General features: G+C 37.8%; 1 protein-coding gene and 1 long non-coding RNA gene across 8 annotated transcripts in view; one reads left to right on the top strand and one right to left on the bottom strand.

Annotated features, from left to right (window-relative positions):
• The window catches only part of DPP10 (dipeptidyl peptidase like 10), a 1,393,698-nt gene that overhangs the window by 347,401 nt on the left and 1,018,417 nt on the right, over nt 1-27,880 (bottom strand). The gene's annotated exons all lie outside the window — the stretch shown is intronic.
• On the top strand, nt 8,569-13,349 carry LOC125095975 (uncharacterized). The gene is made up of 3 exons (XR_007126021.1): nt 8,569-8,618; nt 11,863-11,892; nt 12,997-13,349. It is a non-coding gene; the product is annotated as an uncharacterized LOC125095975 (long non-coding RNA).

Genomic DNA, 27,880 nt, shown 5'->3' with positions numbered 1-27,880 from the left:
CCTGTGCTTTAATAAACCACCATTTTGCACCAAAGATGTCTCAAGAATTCTTTCTTGGTCATCAGCTCCGGACCTCAGCCCACCGAACTTCACCTAGGTTCTAGAACTTCATCATGAACCATTGCTTTGTTCTGGAATTACTTCCTCAAAAATGTCTGTGTAAGGACCTATTTAGAAACTGTCCCTGCTCCCCTTCCCCCAGGAGATTTACTTAGAGACAAGTCCCAGAATCCAGCTTCAGGTAACAAAGCCCAGACACAAGGGTGAGTCAGGCCAGGTGGAGACATCCGATCAGTAGGGGGTTGCATACTGTTTCCCTAGCTACCAAGGAGCAGGGGCCCCTACCCTTTGGGAACCCTTTTTGGCGCCAATCCTAATCAAGGTGTAATAGGCTGGGTCAAATGTCTACTAGGGTAAATTGTGACTCAATTGGTCACTTAGCATCACTGTGGAGTTTCCTGTGTGCGTTACAATCTCATTGGCCACCTGTGCCCGACCCCATGGCCTTTGCGCTTAAAAGCTAGACTGTGAAACAGAGAAGGGTTGCCCTCTCTTGTAAGAGGTGCATCCCTGAACGTTCGGTTAGATTCTTGATGCTTGGCATGAAATAAAGCTTTGCTTGACCTTCGCTTTATATGAGTCTCGCTCCTTTAATCACGGACCCATTATTGGGGCATAACAGTCTGTACATCCTAACCTGTTCCTTGCGCACCAGAGACATCCTTCCAAGCTCAACTCTGAGCTTTATTTACTTCCTTTTTAATTGCTATTGTCTGAGTCATCCTTTCTACTCAGACCATCCTGATGAAGTTCTAGAACCTAGGTGAGGTTCGGTGGGCTGAGGTCCGGAGCTGATGACCAAGAAAGAATTCTTGAGACATCTTTGGTGCAAAACGGTGGTTTATTAAAGCACAAGGACAGGACCTGTGGGCAGAAAGAGCTGCTGCCCCGGGTTGTGAGATGGCAGGGTATGTACCCTGTGGTTGGGGGAAGGAGAGGGAAAGGGGGGTTTCCGTGGAGCTTTCATATGCTAAAGAGGGCCTACAAGGTGCCTGGATACTGGAGCTCTTGCAGCTTGATCAATGTTGTCTTTTGGCAAGCCATTAACATCAAGATAGTTGGGAGGGGCGCCTGGGTGGCTCAGTGGGTTAAGCTGCTGCCTTCGGCTCGGGTCATGATCTCAGGGTCCTGGGATCAAGCCCCGCAGAGCCCCGCGTCAGGCTCTCTGCTCAGCAGGGAGCCTGCTTCCCTCTCTCTCTCTGCCTGTCTCTCTGCCTACTTGTGATCTGTCAAAAAAATAAGAAAACAAAATCTTTAAAAAAAAAAAAAAGATAGTTGGGAGATTCCTGGTGGAATGTCACAATCCTGCTATCAAGCGTCTTTGTTAGTGAGATTTCGGTATAGAAGAAGAAACTTAACCTTATTTACATTTCCTTCTACCTCAGCCTCCATCAGTTTTATGGAGGGGAGGGGGATGTTAGGGCTTGAGGAAATGAGTTATTTGCCTCTGGAAATTATGCTATTGTTAAGATAGCTTCTTTGTTGTAAATCTCTAGGACATTTGTAAACCAAGGGAGACTCCTGTCTTGCAGGATTGTGATCTCTGCAAGTTAACTATTTGTTTCTAGTTTATTGCAGTCAGGGGTGCCTGAGGACTGTCACATGTATTACTGAGGGGAGGGGAGCGGGTGGAGAGGGGGTGCAAGGTGCCATCTTTTGCTTTGTCCTCAGCCAGCCTCCTGCTCCCTCATCACCTTCCTATATTGATTCTTAAAACTTTCAACTCAGGTTCTGACCCCACCAGATGCTAGTTCTGTATTTTCAGTTCTATGCTAGATCATACAGATGTCTTGCAGGTATGTAAAAGTCAGAAGGCTAAAACTCCTCTCCTTATATTCATGGCTATACCCTCCCTAAAAGTCCATAATATATTATCTCTTCACCTCCTATATTAATACTGTTCTTTACATTTCACTTGGAAGATTGTTGTAGCTCTCTATATGCTCTGTAAGCCTCCAGTTTATTCCAATCACACAGCCTAACACATTCTTTTTTTTTATATATAAATTTTTTTTAAAGATTTTATTTATTTATTTCACAGACAGAGATCACAAGCAGGCAGAAAGGCAGGCAGAGAGAGAGAGGAGGAAGCAGGCTCCCCGTGGAGCAGAGAGCGCGATGTGGGGCTCGATCCCAGGACCCTGGGATCATGACCTGAGCCGAAGGCAGAGGCTTTAACCCACTGAGCCAGCCAGGCACCCCCAGCCTAACACATTCTAAACAACAAACTGTTGTTGTCATATGTACCAGAAAGAGTCATGGCTTGCTACTAATATAGTGTAAAATGAAAGACTGGCACTCAGGTTGCTCACTACCTTCCGACATATATTTCCAGTCATTATCACCTGATGCCCTATAAAATAGTCCAGATCACCTATTACTTACATTTACAATCACTCTCACTCTATTTTGTTTACGATACCCACTACCCAGTTCCTGCCCCAAATCTATGTCTTTTTCTTTTTTTTTTTTTTTAAAGATTTTATTTATTTATTTATTTGACAGAGAGATCACAAGTAGGCAGAGAGGCAGGCAGAGAGAGAGAGAGAGGAGGAAGCAGGCTCCCCGCCGAGCAGAGAGCCCGATGCGGGACTCGATCCCAGGACCCTGAGATCATGACCTGAGCTGAAGGCAGTGGCTTAATCCACTGAGCCACCCGGGCGCCCCTCTATGTCTTTTTCCAAGCACCGTTAAGTTCCCAACACTTCTAAGGTCCTCACTGAATCTCTTTTCTGAACTTATATGTTAGTCATTTAATATTTAATCAGACACTTCATTAAAAAATTGCTATTTTTATTTAGTTTTGATATGTTGTGTTGGGTCTTCAAGTACTTTATAAACTCAAGGAAAGGCCTATTTCATGTTGAGAGCTGGAACTATTCCCACCCACACATCTTACTATCTATATTAACATGAGTTTACCACTCAACTGTCTGCACTAATATGACTCTAATATTTCAGGAAATTCTTGCCAGGAAGATGAGGTTGTAAATAACTTCATTTCCCCGACTCCCCTACAGAACTTTCTGATCACCCACTTACTTGAAAAACAGACTATTCAACCAGTGCCCACTAAAGTAAATATCTTTCTCACAACAATACATACCTCCACCAAATGAATGTTACTATTTCCCAAACCCTCACCTCCTTGATTTCATCAGTCTTAAACTCATAACACAAACTCACCCAGTTCCAATTGACACTGCTAATGAGAAACCTGTCGAACTAGATTCCCCAAAACATCATACACACCCTCCTTGGTCCCTTCCTTTCCATATGCTGATTATGCTCTGTCAAGACCTTGATCTTCTAGACCAATGTGAGCAATAGCCTCAGTTGTTACTTTGATGTATTTCTTGGGAGGGCTGGGGGTGGAACCAGCATTCAGCTGTTTGAAACTTCTATATTCTATATTATGTATATGTATAATACGTATAGTATATATCCCATTGAAGGATCCCAAGAAATATTTTTTTCTCTGCCACAAGATTAAATCTTTTAACTTTCATATTCCTTCTTTTTTCCATTGTTACAACTTTATTTAGAAATATATCTAGCAGCACTGACAAAGACTCCTTCCTTGACCAAAATTCAGTCAGACTCCTCAGAATGCTCTTCTTGACTAGACCTTGAGCTTGGCCTGCCTTTAGCATGAATCCTGCTAAGTTAGGTTGGTTAGAATACCCCCACCATTGATGTCTGATCAAATTCCTCACCCCCCCCCCCAGCTATGACATCTAAGTACTTGGCCTTCCATTTAATGAGAATCCTGTCAGGCCAGTATAGGAAGAATCCCCCACTCTCAGTATGTCCTCTCAGTAATTTTCCCCTCCTGCCACCTCTGCTCTTTGGCGATAAATCACCAGTTTCTTGTGGTATTCAGAGTTCAATTCAGTCTCTCCCCCATTGCCATAGTCTCAACTCTATTATAACAGTCATAAATAAAGTCCTCTTTACTATTTTAACAAGCGTCAGAATAATTTTTCTTTTAACACTACCTTGGAAATCTAAATTTAGGTGACTTACTTAATAATATTCTGGTATTAAATTTAAGTTACATATTATGTATTGTAAATTAATATAAATTATTAATATTAACAATAATTTATAATGTAAATCAAATTTTATATAATAATATATACATATCAATAAACTATGTATATACAGTTGATAAGTGAACAAGTGTTTGAATTGCGCAGGTCCACTTATTTCCAGATGTTTTTCAATAAATACGGTAAAGTACCATAAACATTTTCTCTTACGATGTTCTTAAAAACATTTTGTTTTCTTTAGCTTACTTTAAGAATACAGTATATAGGGCGCCTGGGTGGCTCAGTGGGTTAAGCCGCTGCCTTCAGCTCGGGTCATGATCCCAGGGTCCTGGGATCGAGTTCCGCATCGGGCTCTCTGCTCAGCAGGGAGCCTGCTTCCCTTCCTCTCTCTCTACCTGCCTCTCTGCCTATTTGTGATCTCTGTCTGTCAAATAAATAAATAAAATCTTTAAAAAAAAAAAAAAGAATACAGTGTATATTGGGGCGCCTGGGGGATTCAGTGGGTTAAAGCCTCTGCCTTCGGTCCTGCGATCTAGCCCTGCATCATCATAGGGTTCTCTGCTCAGCAGGGAGCCTGCTTCCTCCTCTCTCTCTCTGCCTGCTTTTCTGCCTACTTGTGACCTCTGTCAAATAAATAGAATCTTAAAAAAAAAAAAAGAATACAGTATATAATGCATATAAAATACAAAATAAGTGTCAATTAACTATGTTATTATTACATCTTTCAGTCAATTCAAGGCTACTAGGATTTAAGTTTTTAGGGAGTCAAATGTTATATACATATTTTTGACTATGGAGGGTCAGCACCTCTAACCTATAGGTTATTCAAGGAGATACACACACACACACACACACACACACACAGAATTAGTTTATTATGCTACAGCAGTGGTCCACAAACTCTTGCTGTGGTTGGGTGTCAAACCCAGGCCCTCCAAATTTGGCCCACAACCACATTTAGGTATTTATGCATTTATCTTTGTCTATGGATGCCTTCATACTGTAACTGTAGATGGGAAAAGCTGAAACAGGCCCAATGGTTCACAAAGCCTGAAATATTTACTCTCTGGTCCCTTAAAGACAAAATTTGCTGACCTCTAGACTATTAATTGTTTGCCTTATTCATAGGACATACTTTTTACATCCTGTATTTATAAAAGTTAATTTAGATATTGATCATTGCAATGTCACTAGAAGAACATTCTTTGGATCCTCCAAATATCTATATATTCTAAAGAGTTTTGTTTTGTTTTGTTTTATTTATTTATTTTTTTTCCAACCTGGCATTAGACATATACTCAGCTTAAAATGGTTTGAATTCTTTGTAAATAGGGTTAGGGTTAGGTGTACAAAATAAATGCATTTTCCTAAAAAGTAACCAAAATAAAGGCCATCTTCATTTAAAAGTCTTCATAATTGTAAGTAATCATCATTAATTCACATGGAAGTGTCAATCCAATGAATGGCACTTCCTGTAATAAAGAGCCCTTTCTAGACTCAATAATGGAGCAGTTGATGGCCACTCAGCTAAACGATGTCTTTCTGATTTGTAGCTAAAATGTGAATAGCAGCAATTTTCTGATGATCATTTAATTCTTTAGATTATTTGCAAAAAAAAAAAAAAAATCACACAAGAGGAAAATAGAACACCCCTCTCTAGAATTTCAAATATTTCTTGTCACCAGAAGGTTTGTTTGCATAACAGTAGCATAAGTACCAAGTTGTAACTGGTTCTCAACTTTCTTCAGTTAAAACCTATAGGAGTCTACCAAAAGCTTTCTTAACTTCAGACTCCTATTATCAATGATCCGCTTGAGTGGTCCAGTCTACTGAAGCCAGAAGGCAAAAGAAAGACATATGCAGATTCAAACCTTCTCTTCACTGAGTATCTCATGTAAAATGAACATAAAAGTTGATGTGCTCCATGATAGTAAAGGTCTAAAATTCTACTGCAGTTGATGTGGGAAACAAAGGCAGAAGAGAAATTATTGAATTTTCGTACTACCTACAGCCCACTGACAGGTCCTTGAAATGGGCAGAGTGACATTCCTCTAGGCACTCAGCTGCCTTGATGTTAATATCTGACTAAGGTCAAAAGGCAATCTTAGCCCAACCCAGGGATCCTGTAAGGCTACTTTCACATATAAAAATTCCTTCAGAAACTTCCTTTATCTGTAACCCTCCAAGATACATGTTGGGAATCATCTGTCCTCCACGTGTATGGCCCCTGATATACATCCGAAGGGTCTCATGACTCAGGTTTTATTAGAGGGTAATAAATTACCTTTTCCCATTAACAGCTAGCCCCTTCAATGTCCTGGAAACCTTGTTTCCAAAATTCCTTAGAGATTTACGCTATTCCTAACTCCCTCCCAACTTGGAAGTACTTAATGACCCAGATGCAGCTCTTTCTGCCCACAAGTCCTTTCCCTGCCCTTTAAAAGGACCACCTTTTTGCACCAAAAATGTCTCCAGAATTCTTTCTTGGCCATCATCTTTGAACCCTAATGTCTTTCCTACATCACAGTGACACTTGAAGAGAACAGAGCTTATTTCAAAGTAATCTCTAAACTGCAAAATACAGAGAAAAAACATGCAGTTAAGCAAATATATAAAGCAATTCTCTGTCCTTTGTTTTTGTTTGAGTCAGTCACTGTATGCCAACATTTTTTCTCATTCTGAAGATTAAACTGGGGTGATCTCAGCCTCCAACTTTACCTTTGGAGGATGGGCAGGTAGCCACCAGCCCGGAAGAAAATAAGTTTTCTTTTTTCAGGGTTCTATTCCTTTAAGACACCCCTCTGTATATCAAAATACCATCTGGCCTTCACCACTGATGTCTTGGTGATTTGTCTGTTGCCCTGAGGAATAAACTCTCTTTGTCTTTGATGTAAGGGCCTCATGTTTTACACACACATTAATTTGCAAGTAGGGTAAAACCTCAAATTCTTGTTCTCACTCAGAAGCTCTCCTCCCTCAATTCTAAACATCCCCCCATTTTCTCTCAAGGTTTTAATTTTAATTTCTACATCTAATAAAATAGCTTCAAACTGCACAGTGAAATTTTATTAATGTAGTCATAAATCAAATAATCTTTCATCAAACTTGTAAATTAAAAACTCAAAATTAACTTTAATTTTACACATCCAATTTGTGCTTTCATACTGTGACAGTGACTGCCATTTAACGCTCTAAATTACACTGCGTATATACGTATCTGTGCAGACTTCACCACACAGCACTTAGCTATTTTGAATCCCCTTTGGATGCTTTCTAGCCAGTCCATGCGTTTAAGTCCATTTCCGTTAACTACTGACATTTTCCCAATCACAAACATGTTTACTCTCTAATCTTTGATAAGGTTATGACCTGCTTCTCGAGACGTAATGCTCTACCATGATTCTTTCCATTGAATGGACATACGAATTCATTATTTTTGCCTGTCCAGTGCCAGCTCATCTTAGACAGCTTTTGTAATCCCGTGGAAATGTTTTTCTAGTCATGCTTAACATCAGCACATTCACGATGACAAAAGAAAAAGACATATGGTGATTTCACTTAACTGGGGAACCTAGAAAACAAAACAAATGAATAAACAAACAACCAAAAAGCAGAATTAGACCCGTAAATACACAGAACCAACCAGTGGTTGCCAGTGGGGAGAGGTTTGGGGGATGGGCAAAACCGGTAAAGGGAGGGGGAGGTACAGGTTTCCAGTTACGAAATGGATAAGTCACAGGAAGAAAGGTACAGTATAAGCAACACAGCCAATGATGTTGGAATAGTGTTGGATGGTGGCAGATGGTAGCTACCCATGTGGTGAGCATAGCATAAGGAGTAGAGAAGTTGAATCACTATGTTGCACACCTGAAACTAATGTAATATTGTAGGTCAACTCTACTCAATTAAAAAAAAAAAAAGGAAAGAAAAGAAAAAGACATGAGGTCAAAGACAGTAACTTTCTGCATCTTTCTGATTGTGCACTAATATATATGCATCATTGAAAATTTGTAGAATGCAAACATATCAGGGAAAAATAACTGTGAAAATGTTAACGTATTTCTTTATAAAACATGCAGTTGAGATCTCAATGTGTATCACAGTTTGCGTCCTTTTTCTCTTAAAATTGAAGATTAGGCATTATATCCCACTATTAAAAACTCCTCATTAGCTACTTCAAATGCCTAACACTTTTCAGCCCAAATGACACTTTAGAAAGACAAATAAATTGAAACATGATAATTGGTAATAAAGAAGAGGCAAAGTAGCAATATTTAGAATCTAGAAAAAAGGAAATGTAGATAAGGTAGCCCTGAACAGAGTTTCACAAAGGAGCTCTGAGTAATTTTGTTGTCTGGCAAACTAATTCACACTTCTGAACAACAGATGCTATGACTCTTCAAATCCATAATGGCATACCTTTATCAATTTCTGCATTTTTCAATTAAATCTCTAGAGACTAAAATTGATCACTGCTCTCCAAGAAGAATATAATTGAAACATAAGGTAAGACTTCATTAAATAGTGAGGGTTGATGGGGGGAGGGGGTTGGGAGAGGGGGTGGGGTTATGGATATTGGGGAGGGTATGTGCTATGGTGAGTGTTGTGAAGTGTGTAAACCTGGCGATTCGCAGACCTGTACCCCTGGGGATAAAAATATATGTTTATAAAGTTGTAAAAAAAAAAAAAAAAAGAAAGGATGAATCCCCAAGTTTTGTAGCAACATGGACGGGACTGGAAGAGATTATGCTGAGTGAAATAAGTCAAGCAGAGAGAGTCAATTATCATATGGTTTCACTTATTTGTGGAGCATAACAAATAGCATGGAGGACAAGGGGAGATGGAGAGGAGAAGGGAGTTGAGGGAAATTGGAAGGGGAGGTGAACCATGAGAGACTATGGACTCTGAAAAACGATCTGAGAATTTTGAAGGGGTGGGGGGTGGGAGGTTGGGGGCACCAGGTGGTGGGAATTGTAGAGGGCACGGATTGCATGGAGCACTGGGTGTGGTGCAAAAATAATGAATATTGTTATGCTGAAAAAATAAAAATTAAAAAAAAAAAAGAAAAAAAAACTGACTTAGTTGAAAAAGAAGTATTGCATCAATTTAAACAAAAACAACACTGAAAGAAGTGACAAAAGAAATAATTAAAAATTCACATACTGAAAGACAACCAGAACCTAGGACTGAATAACAGAAATGTTAAATACATTAAAATGCACATGACAATTAGCAACATCAGAAAAACTGTAATTAGTCCTGTGGCTAAATTTACTGGAAATGAGGCAGTAACTTTGGGTAGCAGGTTTCTGTTTTTGAGTTTGGATGAAATCACTTCTCAAGCATTTTTAGGCCTTTTTTTTTTTCCCTTTAACAGTGTTGAAATTCATGAGAAAAACTCAGTTGATTAAAGAAAGGTGCTCATTAAGTCCACGTTGTGAAATGGTTTTAATCATATTTTGTCATACACCAAGGATGTAACTTATCCAACTCTAAACAGCTATTACACAAATTGATGTTCTCAGGAGAAAACTGATCAGATAAGAATACTCGGATAAGTTACTGTTCTTATTTTCTATTTTAGGTTAGGAGGTGGGAGACAAGTAAAGGACTATTTTTTTTTTAAGATTTTATTTATTTATTTGACAGAGATCACAAGTAGGCAGAAAGGCAGGCAGAGAGAGACGGGAAGCAGGCTCCCCGCTGAGCAGAGAACCTGATGCGGGACTTGATCCCACGACCCTGGGGATCAGGACCTGAGCTGAAGTCAGAGGCTTTAACCCACCGAGCCACCCAGCTGCCCTGTAAAGGACTATTTTTGTTTCCAGTATCAAAGCTTCAACCTAAACGGACATTTAAAAAAAAAAAAAAAAAAAAAAAGCCTGCATTGTCTATCTGGCTTGAAGTATGACTTGTTGCAGAAGCTCAAATGATTCCATCAAGGGCATGGACACTATCTTTCCGGAATTTTTTTCTGATGGCTCATGCAGATAGGCTTTCTCTTCACAATCAAGAGATGGTTACACAACCTGGAAAGCTTACAGCCTCTTACTTTTCAGCCCAACTGGAAAAATCGAGGTTCTTTTTTCCAGGATTCTCAATTAGAGATTCATTGCTCTCACTGGCCTTGATTGGGCCAGGTAGACATTCTTGCCCTGGATGTTAAGAATTTGCAACGCACCAATAAGGCACAGGACTAAATCCCGTGTCCACTCATGCCAAGGGTTGAGTGTTGATTTTTAAGAAAAAAAAATTTTGTGGATGTCAGAACAGGGTCAAGTTTGGCAAAGTGATATGGACAACAGATCTATTACATGCTGTATACTGTTGTAAATGACTGATTTCACATATGACGGATGTTGTTTCGAACAAAAACAATGCTTTTCCAAACCTACCACAAATTGGTGTTTTATTATATAGGAAAGTGAAGCAGAATTGATTGTGAGAGTGAGTGAGATGAGGTCAGGGGAGGTATTTGGCAGCAGCAGAACGGGTCCATAATATTAAATACATCGTAATAGTTGTCAAAATTCTGAGAAAAAATTCAAGTTTGCTTGGGGTCTTGCCATATTCCCAAATCATGCTTCTCCTAGAGGAAAATGATTTTGCCTGAAATCATAGGACTTTTGTGGCTCACTGCGGAAGCTTGCCAGGAGGAATGTGTGCTTTTGCCAGGATGTATAGTCAGAGATTTTGTTCTACCGAGAAGGGGGGAATCGTGCTGGCAGCGGATCAGTCTGAGACCGCTGAGGGGATTCAGAGATGCACATCCTGGAAGAATTACAGATTTCCCTCAAAGTTACAAGTCTCCTGTTGAGTTGTTAAGAGTTATCAGATTTGCCAAGGAACAGACTGAATTTACAAATGAGTCTTGCCAATAAGGATAAACTCTAAACATACACTTTAAAATGAATCACTGAGTGTTACAACACCAACACAGTATGTATTTTATTACCGTGTTTATTTCCCTCAAACTACCCACACCAAACTCCCTTATTATGAACCAAACTCCCTTACTAAACATCATAGACAAGTTCAAAGTCCATCCCTCCACCATGAATCTTTTCCAATCAATGTGATTTATATACATATATATGTCTATAAACCTGTGTGTGTACATATATATATATGTATGTATGTATAAGACATATATACGTATATAAGCCCAAATATGTTTGTATATACATGTATGTACATATATCACACATGGGTATATTTTATATAAGTAAAAATATATATATTTAATACATTACTCATACAGATATAGATTGCCTAATTAGTTTATCAGTAATTTTTATACATTGTTTCTATAAAAGAGTCTCTAGAATAAATAAATAATTGGCTCCAAAGTATTTTGAAGAGCTAGGAGGAACGAAGGAGGTCATCTTGCCCAATCCTTTCATTTTATCAATGAAAATGAAAGCCACAGAAAACTTTTTTTTTTTTTAATACAACACACATTTATTATCTCACAATTTCCATGGGTTATGGTCCAGGAATGCTTAGCTGGGTCCTCTTCTCAGGGTCTGACAAGGCAACAGTAACATATCAGCTGGGCAGGAAAGGCCACAGTAAACTTAGGGTGAACACAGTGAGGAATAAGTAACTAAAACTAAACCTCCTAAAACTCCTTGAGATTCCAAGTCCAGTCCAATTTCTGCAACACTGGCTATCACTTAACTAATGACATACTGCTTCCTTTAGCTAGCCCTCTAATTTGTATATTCTATTCTTTCCTCTTTTCACTTAGCTTTAAGTTTCAAGAACCTTCTTTATGAAGGTAAGAGAGACACTACTGAGTCATAACTAAGTCATGGATAAGCAATACTTATTGTAAGTTGTAGTTGTAAGTGTCTCCCTCTTGTTTCCAAGATGGGCTCAGTTGACCCACAGCAGCCTGCTGAGAGAGGCACAAGGGTAAGGCTCTCCATCTGTTTCTTGGGACAACATACCAAGGATAGAATTACTAAGAAAATGTGAAGTATGCAGGAGCTTTGAGACTTCTGGGCAATAGTCTCAACACTTTACCTTCTAACTCTGACACACTGGATGATTCCCATTCCTCATCTTATGAAAATTGCTCTGGGTTTTCGTAAATTCTCCATTCTTGCTGTCCCTTCAACTATGACTTTTTAATACTCAACATATTTAATTCAAGCCACCTGTTTGCACAGATGGCAACTTGCTCACTTTTATGCAAGAGCTAAAGATCTAGGCCCGACAAAACATGAGTTAAACTGTCACTTTGCTTTGTTTCTCCAAGTTTAAAGTGAGTTAAAGAATCAGAGAGAACAGATGTCTCTCCTCACACGTTCTATTTCACCTTTTGTCTCCCATGATCTTCTAGAAAACATGATACAAGATTCTTTGCACTGAACAGTATGTTTCTGCTTCAAAAAAAATGAACCCTCCTGTCTCTCTTCCTAATATGACACTTACTGTCACATCATTAAGCAGATAAGAGCCACAATCTGCAGATCCTGCCTCACTTCACCCACATTTTACCTTCATAACATTGCTCTGGGGCACAGCTGGAAGCATACACAGGATTAACTAGCAGATAACTGTGTTCACAGATGCAGATAGGATACAGAAAATAAGCACTACTTTTTATCCTTATCAAAGTGTTCTGATACAGCAAGTAACAAGTTAATACACACAATTTTTCAATCTGTGGTTAGACTAGTCACTCAATTATTTATTTGTTAAGTGTTCACTATGTTCCTAAGAAATATGAAAGGGGAAAAATAAGCATGTAAAATCTTAAAGTTATGTGGTACATTAAAAAAAGTTACTATTTATTAGAGTCTATAAGGGTGAAGGCATTTCATTAGGCATTCATACTTATCTTGTGTAATTCTTACAATAATGGTCCTTTTTACAGAAGAGAAAATAAAATTGAGCCTCAGGAACTTCATTAACTGGACTAACACTACACAATTAAGAGAATGGTGTAACCACAATTGTGAGAGGAGATGGAATTAAGTACAATTTGATGATGAGAGTTACAACAGCTGCTTCAGGGGACGCTACTTCCTGGTCTTTACCCACTTCCAGCACCACACTCCTGCTCCCTGCCCAGTCTGGGCTGGTGTCCTGACCTGCAGCAAACAGAAGTGGTCAATGAAGGGCAGCTCCTGAAAGTCCTGGGGGGATGGGGTAACTGGTTGATGGACATTAAGGAGGGCATGTGATGTAATGAGCACTTGGTATTGTATAAGACAATCACTGACTTCTACATCTAGAACTGATAATACATTATATGTTATTTGAATTTAAATAAAAATTAAAAAAATATTTTAAGATTTCATTTATTTATTTGACAGACAGAGATCACAAGTAGGCAGAGAGGCAGACAGAGAGGAGGAAGCAGGCTCCCTGCTGAGCAGAGAGCCCATGATGCGATGCTGGGCTCAATCCTAGTTCCCTGGGATCATGACCTGAGACAAAGGAAGAGGCTGTAACCCACTGAGCCACCCAGGTGCCCCATAATTTAAAAAAATTTTAAAAATCACCACTCTACTTTCTGTTTCTACAATTCCAATTATTTCTATGTACCTCATAAGGGGATGGTTCAGTATTTGTCTTTTTGTGATCAGCTCATTTTACTTAGCATGTCTTCAATATTCACTCAAGTTGTAGCACATGTCAGAATTTCTTTCCTTCTTAAGAATGAATATGTCATTGCAGGGGGGCGCCTGGGTGGCTCAGTGGGTTAAAGCCTTTGTCTTCAGCTCAGGTCATGATAAAAGAGTCCTGGGATCTAGCCCCTCGTCAGGCTCTCTGTTGAGCAGGGAGCCTGCTTCCCCACCTCTCTCTCTGCCTGCCTCTCTGCCTACTTGTGATCTCTGTATGTCAAATAAGTAAGTAAGTAAATAAGTAAGTAAGTAAGTAAATAAATAAATAAATAAATAAAATCTTTTTTAAAAAAGCCTCCTGTTACTACATAATGTTGTTCTTTGTATCTTGCCACCTGTTTTGATTTAAAGTTTATTTTGTCTCATATTAGCACAGTTACCCATGATCTCTTGGTTACTGTTTACATGGAATATCTTTTGTTATCCTTTCACTCTCAACTTATTTGTGTCTTTGGATTGAAAGCTTGTCTCCTATTCACAGCACATAGTTAGATCATATTTTTAATCCATTATGACAATCATCTTTTTATTGGAGAGTTCAATCTATTTATATTTAATTATTGGTAATTTTAAGTTACTGCTGATAAGGAAAACCTGATTTCTGTCATCTTTAAAAATTTGTTTTCTATATGCCTTATAGGTTTTTATTCTCATTTCCTGCATTAGTCTTCTTTTATGTTTAATTGATTTTTTTTATAGTGAAATGTTTAAATACCTTTCTCATTTCCCTTGGGGTATATTCTGTAGCTATTTTCTTTATGGTTACCATGGGACCTACATTTAACATCCTAAAGTTTATAATGGTCTAATTTGAATTTATACTAGCTTATCCTCAATAACATACAAATCTGTGCTCCTTTACAGCTCCATTCCCACCACTTCTAGTTGTGGATGTCACAAAATTATATCTTTATCTATTTTGTGTCCAAAACCATAAACTCTGCGTCTGAATTTCTGAGAAGCTCAAATCCATATGGTCTCTGGTATCTTTTTCACTTTCAGCCTACATGGGCTGAATCCTTTAAAGCCTGATTGAAAGGCAAGATGACTCTTATGACTTCTCACCCTTTGCTCATGTGAATTCATGGCTTTAGTTTTTAGAGCAGTCTGGTGCTAAGATTAAGACTTTTGAAAAAAAGGAAACTTTCACTTAAACCTTCAGAAAATTCTAGGTGCTCTATCACAATTTAAAGGACATACACTCTTCTTATGAACATCCAGTTAAAAATAAAACAGTATGTGTTTATAATTGGTATTTTCCTTGTATAATGATCTACCTAAGGTCACAAGGTATAAGGAATGCTGAATAATGACAGGATTTAATCATTCTTGGATTCAGGGACTTAATGTCATCTCACAGCACCCTAAATTCCAATTATATTCCTAACAGAAACTTCAACTCCAATTCACACACATCCTGGCCCACCAGAAATCCAAAAGTCCTAGGTTCTCATTGAGCCATAGCCCATCAATAAGGTGCCTTCTTTTTTTCCACAACAGTTTTATGAGGGAGTCAATGATAGGCCAACCTTTAAGCACTGCTAGATAAATGTTCTCACTCAAACACACACACACACACACATACCTACAATTCTGTATATAAAATATCAGAGGAAAAAATCAGTTTTCACAAAAACAGTACACTAAACCAACATTAAAGTTAATTTAAAATGATTAAATCTTTACAACCTACATAGAGATAAAGTTAGCTGGTTTCTAGAGTGTTACATAAAACTGCACTCTTTAAGCTCCTACGTATTCTCGATGGCAGTCAGCCAAAGAAAGCCTTTGGAAGACTAAAAACTCATGCTGGAGACACTGAAGTTTATTCTTGCCCATTCTGAAAAATTGGCTGATATTGATAATTGTTATAAAAAGGTTACCCCATGAGCCTCATAGGCTGCCAAGAATGTAATTGTGCTGAAATGGAAGACTGGTATTAAGCTTGCATCTGGTTCTGAGTCAAGGAGCCCTCACTCTTTGACTAGCATCAAGGGAAGCTTCTTTCATTTAGGGAAAACAGATGGAACAATTTGACTATAATGGAGTTCATTTTGAGGAACTGTCCCAGCTTGTCCAAACTGATGGCTCATTGGATAGGATTTCCAATAAATAATGAACACCTGCATGAGTTGTACTTACTACCCCTGGCTCAAATAAATCAAGTTTAAAAACACTTATTAGGCATCTACTATGTTTGAGGCATGGTTTCATTCATGATTTTATCAAACATGATATTACAATCCTAATTCTGCCTCCCTTTTTTCTAAACAATTATAACAGAATAACGTATTCTATAATAATAAAACATTTTTTCAGAACACTTTCGGATTGTGTTTTCATTTATTATATCAACATACAGTTTTGTGAAACAGCATTTGCCAACATTTTAAGTGGAATCTTATATTCTTTTTTATATTTTTTTTATTATGACCAGTTAGCCACTGTATAGTACATAATTAGTCCTTGATGAAATGTTCGACAATTCATTAGTTAAGTATAATCCACAGTGCGCATCACAGCACATGCCCTCTTCAATATACTCCTGAGAACTACAACCATCTTCCTGAATGCCTTCTCAATCTTCTCCCATGATCAGCTCAAGAGTGCAAATGTGTGCCATTTAGAAATTTGTTCAAGCATTTTGAATCTTGAAGTTTCAACTCAACCATGATGAAAAATTGTATCCATAAGGGGTAACTCAGTGGCTCAGTCTTTAAGCATCTGCCTTCAGGTCAGGTCATGATTCCAGGGTCCTGGGATTGAGCCCCACATCAGGCTCTCTGCTCCAGCAGAGAGCCTGCTTCTCCCTCTCGCACTCCCCCTGTTTGTCATCTCTAGCTGTGTCCCTTCTGTCGAATAAATAAATCAAATCCTTAAAAAAACTGTATCCATAAATCTGTAAACGCTGAAGTGATTAAAATACTTGAGCAATAAAACTCATTAAGTTTCTACTATATATCAGGTACTAACTGGTCTATTTACTAGGGATAAGAAAAAAATCTATGAATAACACATCCTCACACAGTAAAGAAGCTCACTCTTCAATGGGGGGACACAGACAAATAAAACTATTTCAATACAAAGAGAAGTATTGTGATTAAGAGTAAAGACTTGCACTGCTGAGTAAAGGCTGCAATTAGCCCCGTATATTTTAAGATGCTAGCCAAAAATCAAGATATATTTTAAATGTAAAATATAGACTGGATTTTCAAAATTCAATATTAAAGAATATAAGAAATTTCATTTTAAAAATATTAAATAATACTGAATTGTTATTCAGGATATATTATATTTAACAAAATATATTAATATAATTAACTTCCCCTGTTTCTTTTCCTTTTTTAATGTGTCCTTTAGTAGAAAAATTGAAAAATCACATTGCATTTGTAACTCACATTAGGTTTCTATTGGATAGCAATGATATGAACTCTTCTGCTAGACCTCTTATATTCAAAACTCATTCAATCACTTGTTAGCTGTGAGACTTTGGGCCAAAGTTACTTAATTTTCTTTACCTGTTTTCTCGTGCATAAAAAGAAGTTGATGATAAGTAACATTACTGACTGAGAAGGTTGCTGGAATGAGTCCAAATGAATTAAACCATGTAAAAGCCTACTGTTACTAAATAAGTGAGCAGAGAACATCCGACAGGTACACAGTAGAATACTGATCTCAGGCCAGGAGAAGTAAATTCAGGGAAGAATCCCAGAAACGAAAAAAATTATATATATATATATATATATATATATATATATATATATATATATACACATGGTTTCAGTAAGCCTTAAATTAATGTGAGAGAGTTGTCTAAGTGTAATAGGAAGGGAGGAATATTCTAAAAATAGGGAACAATATGAAGTCATCAAAAATGGAAAGAACCGTGGCCCATTCTAGGCACTAAAAGTGGCTTTCAAGGTTTAGATTGCAAACTTCCTCAAAGCAGTGGCAGGAAAAGAGACTAGAGAAGAGGCAAAACCCAGGTCACCGCACTATCCTATCCTCTTCTAAGGTACTTAGGAAATGGAGAACTCCCTCTATAAGATCAGTCACACTGTCCTAGGAGAATCAAAGGAAATATAGATTAGGTATATGTGATGTCATGCAGGTGATTGCTAAAATATTAATAAAAGAATTTCTGAGGAGTAAGGCATACTTCGTCTTCCCCACTTTGCTTCCTCTCAAGGCAGGCTGCTTCTGATGGCTAGAAATAATCCTTTTTCACTAACTGAGCCGAAAGTCTTAAAACTTATAGTCATTTAATATAACCACTGTAAGCTAGGTTATGAAAAAATTTTGAATTTTGTAAATCAGCAAACCCACCAGAAGAAATATTACTGCTCAGATTCTATTCTGATTATTGATAGACACTAACAATCATAAGTTGTTTATAACTTATAAGGACAAAACAGAACTAGAGAGACCTACCTCTCAGGAGAAAAGAGGTAGGATTAAAATATAAACTGAGGCCCATAAGAATTTTCAAGAGTTTATTCCAACAAACATCGATTCAAACTAGACAATGCCAGAGAGTGGTAAGGAGCTCCCTGCAGGCAGCACTAGGGGGAAAAGTTTTTATAGTGAAGACACAGAAGCAAAACGAGACCTTCGATCAGCTATAAATAAGCAGTTGCCTTATTTGAGAAAGCCTAATTGGCTGTTTGTGATTCACTGCTCTTTGGTTTGGTTTGGTTTGGTTTCTTGGCTCCTAGTGCATGGACTCTGGCTTAGGTACTGGTTTGTGTACATACACTGCCAAGGCATTCGAGCCATCTCAGTGTAATGGCCCTCTTGTTTAATTATTTTAACAGTAGTTGTAGCGGTAAGTCACAAGGACAACAAAACGAGAAAGGTGACTCTTTTGGAAGACATGTGGCAGATTAAATTTTAAATATATTAAATGAAGAAACATTGTAAAAAGTTAAATAGACAAATACATGTATCCATGGATACATATAGAATATACTAAAAGTGTGATAGGAGGAGTATCTGGGTGGCTGAGTAGGTTAAGTGTCTGTCTTCGGCTCAGGTCATGATCCCAAGATGCTGGGATGGAGGCCCACCTTGGACTCCCTGCTCAGGGGGAAGCCCGCTTCTCCCTCTCTCTCTTTCCCAGCCTGTGCTCTCTCTCTCTCTCTCTCTCTCTCTCGGCCACTCTCTTCCTCAAATAAATAAAACAGATCTTAAAAAAATTTTTTAAAAAGCGTGATAGAAGAACCTATAACAGTAAGCAACAGCAGTAACACCTGAAATAATTCTTAATTTTTATTAGAATCATTCTTCTCTCTTCTAGTCAGGTTTGCTGCTTTGCCATCAATGTTTTAAAAAGCCAGATACAAATATCTGGTCCCTGCCAACATCCTGCGACATCACCTGAGTGCATATTCCCAATGGATATCACAACAGATACCCTAACTATTTCTACCTAAACATGCTAACAGCATGTTTCTCCTCATCTGTCTCTGTCCCATGTCATCACCTCCCCCACTTCACAGCTGAATGCATCACTGAAGCAGACCTGCCCCTCTGCTCTTGTGGAAGGCATGTTCTTTCTCACATGGTAGCAGTTTGTCCTGTATGGTCTCACGAACAGACCACATTCATCACTCATCCACGGCTCAACACTGCAACCTTCCATTTGTCTATTCTTTGAGTTAAATCTTTTTTGAATTTATTATTCTTCAGATTTGAAAATGAATGACACAGTCAAAATATATTTGAAAAGAATCAAATTCTAGCTAACACAGATGCATCTTCAGATGAGTGAGAACTAAGAAGAAATAAGTTTGTAAGAGCAAATATTATACTAAATTACCTCTAATATTTAAGAACCGAAGCTCCTAGGGGTCCATCTTTGAACTGACCTTTTATTAAACTGCAAATCTCACTGTGACTGCTTTTGGGAAGAGAGCACAGAAAACAAAAATTTGAAAACAATGAGCCATATAGAAAAAAGAAAAATGTAGATGTGGCCTCGGCAGTGGGAGAGCAGATTGGGAAATGCTCAGGCAAAGAGGGACGGAATGGGACAGAAGCTATTAAAAATCCAAGTCCACACACACATTCAAATTACTTCTCATCTGGACACAGTTTCTTCCCTTCATCTGAACTGCAATCAAAAATAATGGGCTTCAACCCTCTCAACCAGTGCCCAATGAGAGAGACACATCTATGATTTCAAACATTTGGACATATACATGCTCGTATGCTAGGCTTTTATGTCCAGGTTTCGTTCTGTGCCAGAGATCCTGGTCCAAGACAGAACTGGGAAAAGATGCTGCAGAAACAGGATGATAAATGAGGTTTACCAAACGAGAAGGTTGATTTGTCCTCTTACATTCTTGGCTACAGAAACAGATTTACCAATGTGTCTGCCCTGAAATACATTGTTCTATAAAGTTTTAAAGTGAAACAGCTAATACCCACAATATATAAAAAGACTAACAGGCAACTTTTCTCTTTTTGTCTTTACATCGCTACCCAGATTCAAAGCTCCTGCTGCAGAACAAAGGACTCGTACAGATCTAGGTCCTGTTTGTTTGTTGTAACTCAAATGAAATTCATAGTTCAAAAATTCTAACATAGAAGGACCTTTTGAGGAGCAATGATTCTATTTCATGAGAGATTTTCCCCTTAAAATAAGATCTATCACACATTTAATTTTAAAATGGAATCCATCCAATACACTTAAAATGAAAATAAATGTATTTCATTTGAAATGAATACATTGAAATGTATTCAATCAGTTGACTTCAACTGATTTCCAAATTTAAGAAATTTCCAAATTTTAAGAAAATAGTCTCTTAAATACTATCAAGATAAGCTTTTTCAAAAGCATTTCAATCTGTGACTACAGAACTTTTGAAAGGATGCTAATTCTTTGAACAGAAATAAAAGTAGAAAAGCTTTTAGTCCGAACAGAAGACAGGCAATACCTTCTAAACACCAGACCTCTCAAATTGACTACAAACAAAAATTGTAAAGTGCAAAATGACAACCAGTAAATCTGTCATGTATTTTCATTATCTCATCAGATACTTTGTACACTGTCATCTAAAATCCAGTCAACAGTGTTTCACTAGATGAAACTGAATTTGAGAATATTCTAAATACTTGAATTTAAAAATCAATTTAAGTCTTTTGTTACCCCTTCTAAATAATTTTTAAAAAATCATAGTTTTACATCACCAAGGGCAAGGGAAGCAAGGGCAAAAATGAACTATTAGGATTTCATCAAGGTCAAAAGCTTTTGCACACCAAAGGAAACTGTCAAGAAAACCAAAAGACAACTGAGAGAATAGGAGAAGATACTTGCAAACGACAAATAGGATAAAGGGCTAGTATCCAAAATCTATTAAGATCTTATCAAACTCAATACCCAAAGAACAAATAATCCAATCAAGAAATGGGCAGAGGACATGAACAGACACTTCTGCAAAGAAGACATCCAGATGTCCAACAGACACACGAAGGAGTGCTCCACATCACTCAGCCTCAGGGAAATACAAACCAAAACCACAATGAGGGGCACCTGGGTGGCTCAGTGGATTAAGCCTCTGCCTTCGGCTCAGGTCATGACCTCAGGGTCCTGGGATCCAGCCCCACATCAGGCTCTCTGCTCAGCAGGGAGCCTACTTCCCCCTCTCTTTCTGCCTACTTATGATTTCTCTCTCTGTCATATAAATAAATAAAATCTTAAAAAAAAAAAAAAACCTTAAAAACCCACAATGAGATACCACCTCACACCATTCACAAGTCAGGAAATGACAGATGCTGGTGAGGATGCAGAGAAAGGGGAACCCTCCTACACTGCTGGAGGGAATGCAAGCTGGTACAGCCACTCTGGAAAACAGCATGGAGGTTCCTCAAAAAGTTGAAAAGAGAGCTACCCTACGACCCAGCAATCACACTACTGGGCATTTACCCTAAAGATACAAACGTAGTGATCCAAAGGGACAAGTGCATCCGAATGTTTATAGCAGCAATGTCCACAATAGCCAAACTATGGAAAGAACCTAGATGTCCATCAGCAGATGAATGGACAAAGAACATGTGGTATATATATATGTGTATATATATACCACATATATATACAATGGTATACTATGCAGCCGTCAAAAGAAATGAAATCTTGCCAATCGCAATGACGTGGTTGGAACTAGAAGGTATTATGCTGAGCGAAATAAGTCAATTAGAGAAAGACAGTTATCATATGATCTCCCTGATATAAGGAATTTGAGGCAAAGTGGGGGGTTTGGTGGGTAGGGAAGGGAAAAAAATGAAACAAGATGGGATCAGGAGGGAAACAAACCATAAGACACCCTTAATCTCACAAAACAAACTGAGAGTAGCCCAGAGGAGGGGGTTAGGGAGAGAGTGGTTGGGTTATGGACATTGGGGAGGGTATGTGCTATGGTGAGTGCTGGGAAGTGTGTAAGCCTGATGATTCACAGACCTGTACCCCGGGGCTAATAATACATTGTATGTTAGTTAAAAAAAAAAAACTAAAAAAAAATCATAGTTTTATATTTTATTTTTGTTTTTATTTTTATTCCTATTCTTTCCAATTCTCCTAACATAATTTAGCAAATCTGAAACACAGTATTCTAACAAGGCCCTGATTCTGTTATCTCAGTTTATGTTTGTAATCTCTCCTGTTAGCTAAGGGTTACAGTTTTGGTTTCACAAGTTTCTACCTGTGTACAGACTGTTCTATATAATGAAACTTGCTACAAAAGTCAAAGCAAACACAAGTGTAACTCACCTAAGGATAATTTTTAAAATTTTGTTTAAATGTGCTGTATCTTTAAGTTTGCATATTAAATAGCAGTATGGGGGCACCTGGGTGACTCAGTGGGTTAAGCCTCTACCTTTGGCTCAGGTCATGATCTCAGGGTCCTGGGGTTGAGCCCTGCATTGGGCTCTCTGCTCAGCGGAGAGCCTGCTTCCCTCTCTCTCTGCCTGCCTCTCTGTCCACTTGTATCTCTTTCTCACTGTCAAATAAATAAATAAAATCTTAAAAAAAATAAATAGCAGTGTAATTCAATCAAATCCCACAAATACAGGGAGTATCCTAGTCTACTGTCTCCCATTTTTAATGACTTATTTCATTTGTGGTATGCTTGTATTTTGTGGACATGTGTGCCCGAGTGTACATGTATTTATACTTTCTCTTCATTGGCACTAATGCTGTTTATACTTCTTTCTTTATCATTACCCTTAATTTTCCCTGTGCTTTCCAAGTTTCTAAGGGAACTTACACATTTTCTAACAAATCTAGGTACTTCCTCAGGATAGTATTTAAAGTTAAGGAAATGGATAGAGAAGAGAGTTAAACTATAATCAAAACCCCATCATAGGCCAGGTACTTTCAATATATGGGTCACCTCTTTAATATTACAACCTTTGAATGAAGATAATATTACCATCATTTAATCTATGAGTAAACAAATAGAGAGAGATCCAGTAACCTGACTCTCATTACACCAATAAGTAGAGAAGGACCCAGCACTGAATTAGATTTCCAACAAGTACATCTATGATTTAGTGCTATGTTACAGCGTTTCAAGCTTCTATGTAAATCAGTGGTTACATAGTTAGAAAGACAAATTTTAGGAAACTGAGGTTTTATTCTGTGGAGCCTTTTTGATTTTTCACAAATACAATAGGATTTATATCATTTTGTCATCTCAAATGTTAACTTCATCATAAAAATTATTGCTAAAAGATCTTTTCTATAAAAGCATCCTACAATAAACTTAATATAGTCTATCTATAGTGCTAATAATCTCCAAAAACTGAAATAACTTAAATTGCTTTACTCTTGATACATCAAATAGGAGTAGATGCTTAGTATAACCTGGGGAATATTAATATTAGTAGAAATTTTCTATTTGTGGAAATGTTTTAATTAAAGCACTTCTCTACTTTCTGAAAAATGCTAGCTCTGCAAAATGTTACTTGGTGCTTCAAATGATGGCTTCTGTGATTTTAGAAGTTCAGGAATATTGCATTCTAACTTCCACCTCAGACATGTCAAAACGCAGTTTAAAGAATCTGAGAGGTCCCAGATGGTAGACAGGAAGATAAGCATTTGTATGAAGTGATATTCCCACATCAGTTTGTAATGCATAGGCCTATTATTTTTTACAGGTGGAAAATAAGGCAATCAGGGATTTGTAGATAAACATCTGGTGACACTGATCCAAAACAATGTTTTTCACACTCTTAAATAAGTAGTTCCCTAAGTAGTTAAAAGTGAATTCTATAAAACACAGTTAACATTGTTACCCATAATGGAAATTTACATTAGGTCCTTAAAAGGGCAAATTACTATGAAAGTGAAATAATTTGGGAAGCTAGTATTTAATTCAGGGAAAACTCGAATCCTATGTGCAGATATATGAACTAAATGACCAAAATATTATGCTCATTATGTCACTTTCCATTTCAATACATTTAGCATTTCCTTAAATCTTTTTCTCTTCTTCTTCTTTTTTTTTCTTGGCCCACCCTCCCTTCCTGAATCTTAAAAAGCAATTTATTTACTCTTCTCTCTCTCTCTCTCTCTTTTTTTTTTTTTAGAGAGAGAGAGAGCGCTTGTGTGCATGTCAGCAGGGAGGGAAGGCAGTAGGAGAGAAAGAGAGAGAGAGAATCTTAAGCAGGCTCCATGTTCAGCGCCAAACCCAACAGGGAGGCTCCATCTCAAAACCCTGAGATCATGACCTGAGCTGAAATAAAAAATTGGACACCTAACTGACTAAGCCATCCAGGCGCCCTTTAAAATATAATTTTTCAGAGTTAGGCAAGGATAATTAAACTATTGTCACTAATCCTTACATACTGTACTAAATATTTTGACACAGTAACAATTTATTTCAATAACTTTTCCCCTCTCAGTGTGAAAATTACACTAGGTCTTCTAAAATTCAGCATTCCATGGCCTTTAAGATCTACTCTAATTATTAGTCATACTTTAACATGTAGTTTTACTCCAAAGCTCACAGTATGCAAGAGGATAACTGTCTTCTTTAAAGAATAATCAACAGCATTACTGCAGAGCTGGAAGAGTTAACTGCTGGACTAAAGAGTATGTGTTACTGCAATCTAGACAGAGTTAAGTGTAAAACTTATATAGGTGTAACAGGGAAAATGGACTGTAAATATTAAGCAATACATATTAATTTTATCTTTATATTGTTTCCTGGAATCTTTTCAAAAACGGGGCCAAAAGTGATTGTTCCCAGGCAGATTGTATTGGTGATTGGTCCTCTCTAGGAATATAAAAAAGAATCAGAGTACAGGATGAATAAAGAAAAGACAATAGAGTATTAAATATGGGTAATAGTTGATAGAATTGCATAGCTTTTCCACTTGAGATTATGGAAAAAGAAATCTGTAAGCTGATCAGGTATCCTCCTTAGATGAAGAACACTTCAGTCCCTGTAATTTACAGGATCCTCAATCCTTCCTCTATTCTTCCTCTGTACTCCTATTTATGGAACAAGGATTTTATGAGGCAGAGGAGATGCCATAGTTCTCTATTGGTAATATACCCATCCAGAGTCCATACCCGCCTAGGACTCTAAAAATTTCTACCTGAGCCCTCTTCTAGAGCTTGCAGAAGTTCATTCCTTGTTTTTTTCCACCTTAGGATAGATTGTGCCACATGTATGGACAACTCTGGGCTTAATGAGCATACTGGGGATATGTTTAAGGAAAGGTGTAAACATTTTCAACATGTTGGCTAGGGTATCCACATGTTTGAGGTTCATCAAAGTACTAAGAAAAGGGGGATGGACATAAATGCTAGACGCCAGGTTCTGATTCTCTATGTTGTTGAGTTTGGGCACAGAATTCAAAGGAGTCGGATCATTCTCAATTCAGACTTGACTTTCCAGAATGTTAGGGAGATATCTTTGCCAAAGTAGGAAGATGGAATGTATTTCATTTAACAGTACATTATTTGATTAATGAATTACATATTTAATGTAAAAAAGCATCTCCATTTATATCTCATCTGGCCCTAAAAACATTATGACTGGTCCTTTCTGATCACATCATACTTGCTAGTGGGGAGAGGCACATTGTATCATTTGAGTCATTTGGGAGAAATGTTAAGTAGAATTAGGTAGAAAAAGTGACTGGTGGTTAACCAGGGAAGATCTGATGGAAACTGAAGCCATGATACAGGATATCTAAAGAGCCATCATAAGCCAAAGAAAGGTTGAGTAGACAAGAGAATGCCACTGTCTCTACTCAATGCAGAGGACAGAGCCAGTCTGGGCTCCAGCAGTTTGAAAACTCAGCCATTATGATAAACAACAGGAATACAGGATAAAAACAGCTGAGTCTAGAGATGCAGAGGGCATTACAATGAATGGATCTTATCTAAGTACCACAAAGTTAGGAAACCAACCCTTTATGAGATGTCAGTTTATGGTGAGAGTCAGGAGAGGGGAATTCACTGGGAGACTGAGCATTTTTAATCTAGGGAGTTAGCACTGCCTAAAGGGATAGCTTAATCTGGTACATTACAGGTTAATGCAATAGATTAGACATAAATGGACCAAAATAAGGTATGTCCTCCTCATACTGAGCAGGTAGTGTCCCATAAGCAAATAAGAACAAATCACTTAACGAAAAAAATTGTATTTGTTTATTTAAGTTGAAGTATTAGCAATTTTGTGACATCACTACTCATGGATAAATATTTAGTTATAGGTCATCCCTATATATTCAAAGAGATGGCTACTGACAGTATCATAATTCTTTACCCAACTTCCTTCATCTAAAAACCTCAGGAACCAATTCTTCAAGTATCTTTATTGGGTTTCACTGATCTTAAAAGTCTGGTATTCAAACTCTTGAAGCATCATAAGTCTTTCAGTCTCAAAGAATGGCAAGAAATATGAATAACTATTGGTACCTTGCCAAAGCTTTGTGTTTAGTATGTTTCTGAAGCCATGCTAAGTGTACGAACCTCTGAGATGAATCACTCATGGAGGTTGTCCTTAAACAACAGAGATGATCTAGACACACATTGCTTTGGTGACCTGGGAAGGAGTGTCCAATTATCCCTCAGAGGAAAAGGAATAATTTCCAAACGTGGTTGATGCTAGAGTGGATGACTATTCCACCTCTTTGGGTAAGGCCATTCAAGGTAGAATAAATAGTTTAAACAAAAACTTGATGGACCTAAACAACGTATCATAATTTTAGAGAATTTCTTAACTCGAGCTTCAACAACAAAGTGCCATGGGCTTGGAGACTTAAACAAAAACATTTATTTCTCTAATTCTGGAGGCTGGAATGTCAAAGAGCAAGGTGCCATCAGAACTGATGTCTGGTGAGAGCCTTCTTTCTGGTTTGCAGATGGATATCTTCTCACTCTATCTTCTTTCTGATTTGCAGATGTCTATCTTCTCACTATCTTCATAGGACAAAAAGCCAGAGAGAGAAAAGAAGCTCTCCAATCTTTTTTTTTTTTTTTTTTTCTATAAGGGCACTAATCTCATTCATGGGAGTTCAGTCCTCATGCCCTCAACAGCTCCCAAGGCCTCCAACTCCTAACACTATCACATTGAGGGTTAGGACTTCAACATATTCATTTTAGAAAAAACACAAGCATTCAGCACACAACAAAGACCAAACTAGTAAATTTCGCTGGGGCCTGTAGACAGACTCCATGTCATGGAGGACCTCATGTTTCACACCATGGGATCTGGATTCCCACCTAGTAGGCAATGAAAAGTCAGTAACAAAAGATTAAGCCAGGAAATTATATGAAGAATAGGATGTGACAATCATGTTGCTACCACAGGTTGCATGGATTGAAGCAAAGCAAGGCTAATATAAAGAGAACATGCAGAAGGAGCAGTAGGCTAGGAAAAAGATGAATGGAGTCTGAATTAAGGTGGAAGGAAAGGATACAAGGGAATGAGTCCAAGAAGTCATATGGAGGTAGAACTGATTGAAATTGGATGTCATTTGGATAGAAGGGATCAGGGAAAGGGAGTCCTGGAGGAATACTTAAGGACTGGCACACAATGTATCATTTACCATAGTCTGGAAAACAGTAGAGTTAGCAAGGAATGGCAGTGAGCTTAACTTTGAACAAGCTGAGTT

This window comes from Lutra lutra, chromosome 3 (assembly GCF_902655055.1).
Source record: "Lutra lutra chromosome 3, mLutLut1.2, whole genome shotgun sequence".
NCBI classification, from domain to species: domain Eukaryota; kingdom Metazoa; phylum Chordata; class Mammalia; order Carnivora; family Mustelidae; genus Lutra; species Lutra lutra.
The sequence above is the reverse complement of the archived record's forward strand: the minus strand, read 5'-3'. Positions and strand labels throughout refer to the sequence as shown.